We start from the raw sequence: 11082 nt of genomic DNA, 5'->3' as shown, positions 1-11082 counted from the left end.
ACTTGTGTCGCATGTAACTCAAAAAGTATTTGACCTAGAGTCATGAAACTTTACAGGAATGTTGATCAGCATGTGTAGTTGTGCACCTGGGTATTTTTGTCTGGATTTATTTAGGGTTTTTAGAGTTATTGCCCTCGACTTAGAAAATGTTTGCAATTTTTAACTGTGTCGCATGTAACTCAAAAAGGATTTGACATAGAGTCATTAAACCTTATGGGAAAGTTGCTCAGCATATTTAGTTTGTTCCTGGGGTTTCGCTTGTGGATTTATCCAGTATTTTTAGAGTTATTTCCCTTGACTTAGTAAAAACTGTTTCATTATGTTAAAAATATTTGTTCCTTGAGTGCTTGAGTTAGAATGGGTCGACTTTACAGGAATAATGATCAACATCACTAAATTACAGGAATAATGACATCACTGTGAAGCTATGAACCTGGAACTTTGCATGTTTTTTTTTCGTTTTGTTAGAGTTATTGCCCTTCACTTACAGTAGTATAAATTTGCAATTTTCAACTTGGGGTTTGCTTGGGTATTTATTCAGTATTTGTAAAGTTCTTGCCCTTTACTTAGTAAAAAGATTTTTAGTTTTCAAAAAATATTTGACCTATAAGATTGACAGAACAGTGGCGCGGTGGGGGCACCCGTGTCCTATGGACACATTTCTAGTTAGATTTGTAAAAGTATGTATAGAAATAAAATCTCACATCTCATTTCAATTAGCAAATTTCATAAAATACATTTTAGCATCACAAAAATATGAATTGTTGTGACATATTTTCGATATGTTTATGATAATGAGGTATTAAAATGAAAAACACAATTGTTTCCTTTAACAATACCATACTTTATCTGAATATGCATCCATGCCATAATAATATAATTATAAAGAATGAAATATAACTCATACGAGACACAATGAGACTGCAAGCATCAGGTCTTAGTATTAACGTCCTAAATTGGTTCAAATCATATTTATCAGATAGCAGCTTGTGGATGTCTCTGGTACTTATTCTTCCAATTCAAAAATAACATGTGGTGTTCCTCAGGGCTCAATCCTTGGACCCCTTCTCTTTTTAATTTATGTAAATGATATGTCAGCTGTGGTCAAAAATAAATTGCTTTTGTATGCTGATGATTCTGGTATCCTTGTATCTGGTAATAGTTTATCTGTTGTTGAAAAGGCATTGACAGATGATATGGAATTGGTCAGCCAATGGTTAGTGGACAATAAGTTGTCATTGCACTTGGGTAAAACCGAGTCAATTTTATTTGGGTCCAGGCAAAAGCTTAGGTCACAATCTAACCTGCATATAACCTGTTCTGGTACATTCATTGAATCAACTTCATCTATCAAGTATCTTGGGATTACTATAGACCAAAATCTGTCATTTTGCGCCATGGCTGAGTCTGTTCTTAAGAAGGCCAACTCTCGGATAAAATTTCTTTACTGCAAGAAAGAGTTTCTTACTCAGCATACCAAGACACTTCTGGTTATGTCTCTTATTCAGTGTCACTATGATTACGCATGCTCTGTTTGGTATACATGTAATAGCTTGACACAGTCTTTAAAAAATAAGTTACAAACTTGTGAAAACAAAATAATGAGATTTGTACTTGACTTGGACTCCAAAGCCCATATTGACCCATCCCACTTTAAGTCCCTTAACTGGTTACCGGTCCACAAAAGAGTTGAACAGATAATGTTGTGTCATGTTTTTAAGATAAAAAATGGCCTATCCCCGGATTACTGTCTGAACACTTTATTTCACAAGATTCCATTCATAATTATAGTACAAGACTTAGTCACAAGGGTGGGTATTGTCTACCTAAGGTCAAAGGCCAGGGTTCTAAATCCTTTGCTTTCTCTGGTATTAAATTATGGAATGATTTACCTGTAAAATTAACGGAGATCAACAGGTTACAAAGTTTTAAGGTTGCCATCAAAAGTCATCTTATGAACAGTATTTAAATTTTTTTTAAACATGTTTTTACATATTTCGGCTCAGGATTTTAAATTGTCTGCTATTTATCTTATTACAATTTTAGTAATGTGTTTTAAATCCTAGCTGTAAACAGGAGTATCATTAACTCAAAATTTGACTGTGATATACATTTTTATGATTTATTAGTATTTTTAAACATGATTATATTTAGGTTTGCCTCTCTATGTCATGCCGCCAATACAAAGGACCACAATGGAAATAAGAGCTTTTTTGCCCTTTTTGTGTTATCCTTGGTTTTGGTGAGCATGTCCTAGTTTTACTCGTATGTGATAAAGTATTTAATAATGCTCATTATTTTATCCTATGTTATATTGTCAACTATGTATATGCTTCCTTTGCCGAAATAAATCTATCTATCTATAATAGATGTAAGTGAAACTCATTCGGAAAATAAAGTATTGAATAATATTCAGAGGACAATTATGATTGCTTCTAAATAAAACATCTTTTGTTTATAAAGATCAACTTCCAGAAGGATATTTAAAACGATTACATAAGGCAATGACTTCATTGAAGCATTTTTATTTTTAAGAAAATATAAATTTAAATCAACTCTAAGTTTTGATATGACATCGAATTAATTTATAGGTGTATGTGTGCATTCTGTTTTCCTAATGTTTGTTTATTTTTCGTTATATGTCTGCATCAAGCGGAACATTCTCCTTATTGATGTTGCCCTGGAGATGCTGTAAAAGTAAAGAAAATAAATTAAAGGTTTTTTTTTAGTTTCCTATTTTCTAATTTTTTTCTAGTGTTTAATACTTAAATTCTTAAAAATTGTAGATACTATAACTATTTTATATCACCATAAATATTTAAGAGAAAAAATTATGTTATTACCTAGTTTTTTACTAGTGTAAACGAAATATGGCTTAAGCTTCTTAAGTTAAAAGTAGAAATTATGTAAACATTATTACTTTAAGTCTTATCGTCATAGTCACGCATTGCATACAGAGACTTTTGATTTTTTTCTCTAAATGCTTGACTCTGATCAGATTCCTTTTTAAGCTGTTTGATATAGTTTATTGTTTCACTCAAAATGTCGCTTGTCGTTTGACCAGACAAACTATAAAAAAGAGATAAGTATAAACAGTTTTGAAATATTTGAGAATTTGTGTTTTCTATATACATGTACTTATAAATGAAGTATTTAGAGAAATATTGATAAATGAAAAGCGTATTTTATTTTTCTGTACTTGCAGTGTAAAAATATATTTTTCACTGCAGTGAAACATATTTTCCGTTTTTTCACCAAGTGTCTAATCAAACTACTTTCTTCTAAATTCAGCAAATATAAAATATTAAAAGGGAATTCTTCCTATTTATAAGCTTTAAAAAGAGAAAATGTATATATTAACCCGAAAATTCAAGTTTTTTTCTTTTAATACAGGATTTATATTCATCTTTTTCATACCACTCGATGAAAATAAATCCTGTATTTATAGAAAAAACTTGAATATCCTTTATATATTCAATATCGTATTTGGAACCAAAAATTGACATCAACTTGTAGCAAAGTAATAATATTAAAAAAAAGGAAATTGTAATATGTTCAATTTCGTAGGCCTTGTTAATATGTTATTTTTAATCTTGGTTTTTTGCTGGTTGTTTAAAAAATTGAATAATGAAGCATATAAATTTGAATAAAAGAAAGTTTACATACCGAGTGTTTTCATGAAGTGGAAGAAGAGACCCAAGTTCGGAGATTCTGTCGCTCACGAACTTCTGACTCCGTTCTGTAGTATAAACAATTCAATAATTTTAAAGAATCAAACCAAAATGCTATAATACAAAATGTAAATACTTTATATTAATTTTTAATTGACTATTGAATACATTGTAACTAATACAAGACGGGACTTGCAGCAGATACAAATCAGACAAAATAGTTAGTGCTATAATTGCTAGCTTATAATTTTACATTTAGCTCAATAAATTTAGCGCCCTACCATTTTCTTTGCAATTCTTGTCAGAGTTCTCATCAACACTGCTTGTATTATTGAAACCAGCTTTTATCTGGAAATAATTTATTTTCTTGAGATTAGATTTCGTTTTATTGATTTCACCTTCATTTAATATAGAATTTAAAAATAAAACGCTGTAACATTTAATGTTTTATATCCTTAGAAAAGTCAAATCCACTTTTATTCATTATACCATTTCAAACGACGAGAAAAATGTTCTTAAAGGTATTCTCATCACGTGCTTGATGCATATTTATTTATATTTTACAATACTTATGATTATGAATAGCCATTCGATAAATTTAATTAATTGATAATTTTATCATTTCAGGTTTATGGACCCTAAATGGCACCAATAAGAATACGCTTTTCGTTACTTTTATCTTTTTCTAGATAGTACAGGACATTTAGATTTTGAATATTAGAACACATAACCTAATTTATTATTATTATTAAAAAATTCTTATTATTATCATCATCATTATAATTATTGTTAATGGTCACACTTTCTTCTAGCATTTTTGTTCACATCTAAATTACTATGTCATATTTAGAAGAAATTTGTTTGCAAGTTAAATAAGGTTTCCAATATAGTAAACTCCGCTTATAACGAACTCATTGGGAGTTATAAGTTCCTTATAAGCATATAGCGAATTAGTTCCTGGTATCAGGAGTTTTTATAGCGAACAGATTTCCATATAACGGACTGATTGTTTACCATCGTTCGCAATTTTCAAGGGCATTCGATTAAGAAATATTGGTCATTTATTTCTTTTTGAGACACAGTACCTCATAGCGTATTTTTTGGAATGTTCAAAATCCTTAGCTATTTCAGTTTTAGTTTTACTCTTTTTTTCAATTTCACATAAAATATCATTTTTTTTCTAAACTCAGTGCTTTTCGTGTTCTTTCCGAGATTAAGAATAAACAAGATATTCGATTTTTCCTTCCATTTATATCTTCTATTATATTTTTATGGGTGGTGACTTTTACTTATGAATGATAAAGATTTCTGTTTATTTCAATCAATCATACTTTGTAGTTTTCAATGGATAAGCAAACATGCATGATTATTTTGAAAACCGATTATAAATGATAATAATTATTTTACTCGCGCAAACCTATTAAAGAAAAGAAATAATTAAATACAATAAAAAGAATATCTTAGTGACAAGAACTCCTAATAAGATATCCTAAACAGAAAACTAAATATATTACGTACTGCTATTCAAATCCATTTTAACAGCTGTATTGAAGTACAAACAACGATAAACGGTACAATCGGGCGAGCTTTTTTCCTTGCCAAAGAAAACAAAAGTTGAGAATGCGGGATCTATTTACGAATAGCCGGTTATAAAAGTGTAATTTTCTGTACTTTTAATTAATTTGGGACGAAAAAAAAACGAGTTCCTTATAAGCGATAATTCCTTATAACCGTGTTCATTATAACCATATATATTTATATTAAATAAAGAAGGGCAAAATTCGGGTCAAAATAAATTGTTACTTATAACCGGAAGTTCGCTATAACCGTGTTCGCTATAAGTGAAGTTTACTGTATAGCTATCACAGAAAAAAAACAACTATAAACTGAATAAGGAAATCTTTCTTCCGACCTACAGAGAAGTAAATGAAATTCTTTGTTCCATTAAAATGTTCATTTTTAAAGATGCACAAGCAAAAGTAGTACGAACCGGGACAACAGTAAACCAATAATAAGATAATTACATGGACGGTTCACAAACATAGTATTCAGAGGAGCACTTTTACGCTCAGAACTTGCTAAGTACTTGCGTAATTGACTGTCATATTATAAGGAAGAATGCGGCATTGAAGAACGGCATTTATTTTAGGAAAATGTGTGACTGGCTAAATATTTCGACGGAGAAAAAGGTGCAAAGTACAGGAATGGGTAAGTTATGAAAGGATAATGTGGCTTCACAAGCAGCGTACAAAAAGTGTTAACGTGGCGGAATTACAGCGCGTCAGATATTTTCATATTTTCTAAACAATTTAATTAAGTAACGATATCAATGAGTGATGACTAAACTTTTAACCTAAAGTTAATATTTCAACATAATAATATATAGTTTTATAGAATGGTGTTTTTTTATTTTAAAAGATAAATGAAATAAATAATTTAGCTTTTTAATACAATAGTTCGTGACATTTTATAAGTGACAATTGTATATACTTAAATGAAAATCAAGGGCTCAGATGTTTTTGAATAACATGTTATTACAATACTGTTTTGTGTTTCTTTATATCATTATATAAAGTCATATAATTTACAAAAACTTAAAACAAGATATATGTCCTAGTCGTAGTCCATACAAAACATACGACAAAAAATGAACTTTCGCTTCAAAAGACTTATATTAGCAAAGGTAAAGTAGGAATTCTAAGTTTAAAAAATACACAAAGCTTTGGATGTCACTACCGAAGGCCGGGGTTAGTACTAGGGCAAAACACCATAATAATTACTTTTTGTGACTTTGCTCGTGAGATACATGATATTCCTTATTCTTTTTAAGCCTTGTGTTATACTGATTTAATTTATTGGGACCTACAAATATATTCTACAGTACCAGAAAGTAAGGTGCAACAATATACTTGTACAAATAAATAAACACAACGAAATTAAAGCAATCTAATTATATTAGTATACTGGCTTCCTTTTATTATATGTATATAATCATTTAGAATATATAACATGCATATAATCGTTTAGAATGACATGTGAAGAGAAAGGAGTCTAATCATAAATATGGTCAACTTTTTACATGCCATTTTCAGGACGTTACTCGAAAGTTCGCAAAATTCCGCGTTCTCCTTGAATATACATGTATACGACTTAATTTCGATGTATTTTTAGGTATTTGGTTAACATAGCTCCCAACAGTTTTTGAATTTAAGATTTAATACACCTGATAACCAACAAATAGTTTCAATAGTCCACTAGAAAGTAGTTGTGTCCCCTTTCATACGTTTTTACTTGTGATGCAAACTCCGAATGGCTGGTATATATTAAAGAAATCATAATTTGACATAAGATACAGGCAGTGACAAACAAAATCAATTTAACATTTACATATATGTAATTATGAAGAATGTATTTTTATGTTTAACACTGAGCGTAACTTAAAAATAAATAATTTCAATAAACTTTCAATATGAAAATATATATAACTATGTATGCACTGTATTTGTCTGAGGCGATAATTTATGAAGTAGCATCTTTCGAAAACAATCTAATGAAAAAATATTTCAATGTTTAAATGCTTTTTGGCTAAAACTTATGTGCATTCTTTTGTAGACTAGTCGGTTATTCTTTACTTTAAAAACCAATTTGGAAAAATTATGGAACACATTTTATTTCAGGGTTTCTGACATATATGTCAAGTTAAACCGTTTCATTTAATAAGTCACCCAATCTGATTAAAATCAGCTCTAAATAACGGTCCGCTTTTAGACCTGAGCGTGACCATATACGAAATTATTTCTGGGGACTATTCACATTAAAAATTGACTACTTGTTTTCAAGTAATTAGTTAAAAATTACTTCAAACATTCTTTTTCCTTAAAAAATCAACAATTTGTTTAACTTCCACGTTTTACGGTATTTTGATACTTCTAATGCCTATGAAAAAAACGGTTTGATTGCATGGCTAAAAATAGCTTTTTCGGGAAATCCGAAACATATACGGCGAAGGCGAAACATATACGACCGTCATCAGATCTACATAAAAGAAATAGGTACATATGAAGTAGATATGAACATTAGTCAGATTGTAAGGTACATTGACAATAATTTTTTGTTAGTTTATTTTTTGTAATATAGAGAAATTGAAAGATTGACGATTTGTCTTGTCATCAACCGATATACACCAGGTAAATAAATAGAGGCTATAAGTTTGTTTGTGTTTAAGATGAAATTTTTATTTCATCGAGTGAGCTTTAAAAACAGTATTCTTTTGAGTGACGTAGCCACGAGTGAGAAAACTGTTTTTAAAATTCTAGATATGAAATAAAATTAACTCTTACACAACAAACAAACAAATTCTCTTTTTACGTCATGCTTAAAACAAGTTAAAATGAAATTTACTTAATATTAAATTTTGTTTTCCTCACTGGTAGCCTAAATTTACTCGAATTTCACATAAAATACAAGAAGTCTTGAGCTGAAAACTAAGTTCGACAATCAACATTAAATTGCGATGATATTATTTATTTACTTAAAACAATGTGAATGATCACTTGCTTTAATAACAAAAAACAAAGAATTCAAGTAGAAGAAAAAGTCACACCGTCCGACCTTATTTCCGTTCCTTACGGCGAATTTATATTAGACCAGGCGGCCACCATTTTTAAAAGTTGTGTATTTCACAGGAGGAAAAAAATCAGTCAGAGGATATCTCTTGTATTTGTTGATCATACATCATTTTATAAGAAAGAAAACTTATTTGAGGATTGTTACAGACAATAAATAAGTGTTGACAGATTTGTAAACATTCAAAAAGCGGCTAGGAAATTGGAAAACATGGATTTGTTGAAAGGCTGTCTTACGAAGGCTTGATTGTTTACTTATTTTTCATAAGTTTTCATAATGCGTTGGGCAGTTATTACTCGTAGGATACGTAAACATGCCCAAATGTCATCTAGCAGTTTTGTATGTGGAAAGAATTGTATTTTTCAGACTGTAAAACTAAAACAAAAAAATTAGAGACGATATTTAGTGATTGGTAATTTGAATGAATTGAAGCAAGTTTACTTCTTTTTATTACTGATATTTAAGAAATTTATCAATTATAGCTTTTTTTCTCTAAACAGCCCCGACAATGTCAGAATTGTCAACAAAAATAAAATTGAGGGAAATCTTTGAAAAAAGAAGTCTCGTTATTGAAAAGTGTGAAATTATATCTAAAATTTAAACAGTGAAATTATAAAATATAATTTTCACGGATAAATCAGTAATCCTCTGAAAGGCATAAAATAAAGTATATCATCTTTCTTTTAAAAACATCGTCGTTTCAGTGCTTCAGACACCGCCCCCCCCCCCCCCCAAAAAAAAAAATAATAATAATTATAAATAAATAAATGAAAATAATAATTAATTAGTAAATAAATATAACAATAAATTAATAAAGCAAATATAATAAGAAATAAAAGGGATCATTATATATGAGCAGTTTCAGGTATTCTGAATAAAGGGTTGCATGTAAATAGTAACTATACGTAACTTTTAGTACGCTTATTAATCGCATCTGAAGTTTCAAATGAAATCAATATTTAATGTTTGAAATGCAATTAAAGAAACTAACAAAATGATCAAATAATTGAATAATTTTTTTGAAATATAGGCATAATGTTTCTTCGCACATAATTCAAACCAGCTGAATAATAAAAAGGTAAATGAAAAATGGCTTGACGTTTTGTAATTGTAAGTTAAGACAACAGTTCAACTAGCAACAACGTAATGGGAGTTCATATTTGGGTGTCTTCATGAAAATGTTTCGCTTTAAAAAGAATGGTAACGATTGAATAACTTTTTTTCTGCTATTTTTCTTGTGGCATTTGCATTAATTTCGCGTTATTTACTCTCCTTATCACATTAATATACGAACTCTCGGTAGGCTAATGTATGCGTTCAGAGCTATTAACAGAGATGTTAGAAATACTACAGTAAATGTTCCATAAAATATTACATAAAGAAGTCATTTATTTAAAAAATACACTTAAAGAACTACATGTTGTCTTTTTTTTGGGCAATACTTATATGTCAAATTGTCTCACAATGAGGTTGTTACGCTGTTTTGTCGAGAAATTAAATTTTTTATTATGATTAAGACTAATTTGGTTAGATGTGTTTGTTACTTTTTAAGTTATAATCGCAAAATGTTAATGCACGTGCAATTAATTTGCAAGTATCTTCATAATTGTTTTGCAGTAAAAGTATTTAGCATTTTCCTAGGATCTAAATGTGTAATGTAAGGACAATACCATGCTACTGTTAATTTAAAGTTACCATATCTGGAAAAAATTGTGTATAGTGACAGATTATTATGTTGAGCTTAATTTGATTCTGAAATGGCATATTGAAATTGTGAGTATTTAATTGAAGAAAAATATGTATAATGAGAATGATAATGAATACGGAGAAAACTAATTTAGATTCAGTTCTATTTTTCTTAATTTTAAAGTGTCAATTAAAACAAAATTCAAACGTAAGAGTTACAAAACAAGTCACAAGTTTTTATTTATCATTTTCAAGTTAAAATAAAAACTGCTTTAAGTGTTAATTAAAAAACTTCTCATTTTGATAAAAAAATATAGAAGTTTATATGCATCGCAAAATCGCAAAATGTATTATTTTTTATGGATATGTATTTGTACATGTCTCAAGCAAATGCTTTCTATGATTATTCCAGTGTTCTCAGATTGACTAAATCTATATCATTTTTATAATATAAATATTTCTTCTGCAAGTTTTCCCATTTCGACCATATGAAGTTCAATATTCATTAATCATTAACTTGTGATGTCAAAACATGGGTTTGTTTAATGGTTTGTTTACCGTTCTATGCGTCCTCTCTATAATATTCTCTATCTTAACTAACAAACAAACTAAAAACACCTTTAACACAAATCAGTGAAATAAAATATAGTAGCGTTCATACTGCAATCAAATGTTCCTAATGCTAACATCCATTTTTTTACTATCCTCATCATGTATGATACATTTTTTATTCAATTTAAGTAATAATACTAACATTTATTTTAAAGATGTGACACATTGACACGATGTTAAATAAAAAATGACATATTAAATGTAAAAAAAGAAGAGAAGAAAAAAAATATCAGAAATAACTTACCAGTTCTGCCATGATCCCTGTCTTGCTAAAGAGATCTTCCAGACCTCTTGATATGCTGGTCAGCTCCTTAACAAAGGAGTCATCGCTTGTATCTCCAAGATGACAGCGACTTACTGCTGGGAGGGTTTTATCTGTATTTGTGATGTCATTATCTTTACTCATTGTCTGCCTTATCTCCATTAATACGATATATTTCTTCCTTCCAAAGTTGATAACTTTAACTTAAAAGCCTGCCTTACCGTT

The 11082-nt window shown here is 29.3% G+C and overlaps 1 long non-coding RNA gene across 1 annotated transcript; it reads right to left on the bottom strand.

The window, feature by feature from the left end:
• Positions 1 to 2462: 2462 nt before the first annotated feature.
• On the bottom strand, positions 2463 to 3756 carry LOC132734036 (uncharacterized). The gene is made up of 3 exons (XR_009626256.1): positions 3667 to 3756; positions 2921 to 3069; positions 2463 to 2689 (listed from the first exon to the last, which is right to left on the bottom strand). It is a non-coding gene; the product is annotated as an uncharacterized LOC132734036 (long non-coding RNA).
• Positions 3757 to 11082: the final 7326 nt, after the last annotated feature.

The sequence above is a fragment of the Ruditapes philippinarum genome, unplaced genomic scaffold (assembly GCF_026571515.1).
Source record: "Ruditapes philippinarum isolate M1 unplaced genomic scaffold, ASM2657151v2 ctg1691_1_1_1_1, whole genome shotgun sequence".
Taxonomy (NCBI): Eukaryota; Metazoa; Mollusca; class Bivalvia; order Venerida; family Veneridae; genus Ruditapes; species Ruditapes philippinarum.
This window is presented reverse-complemented; position numbering and strand designations above follow the sequence as displayed.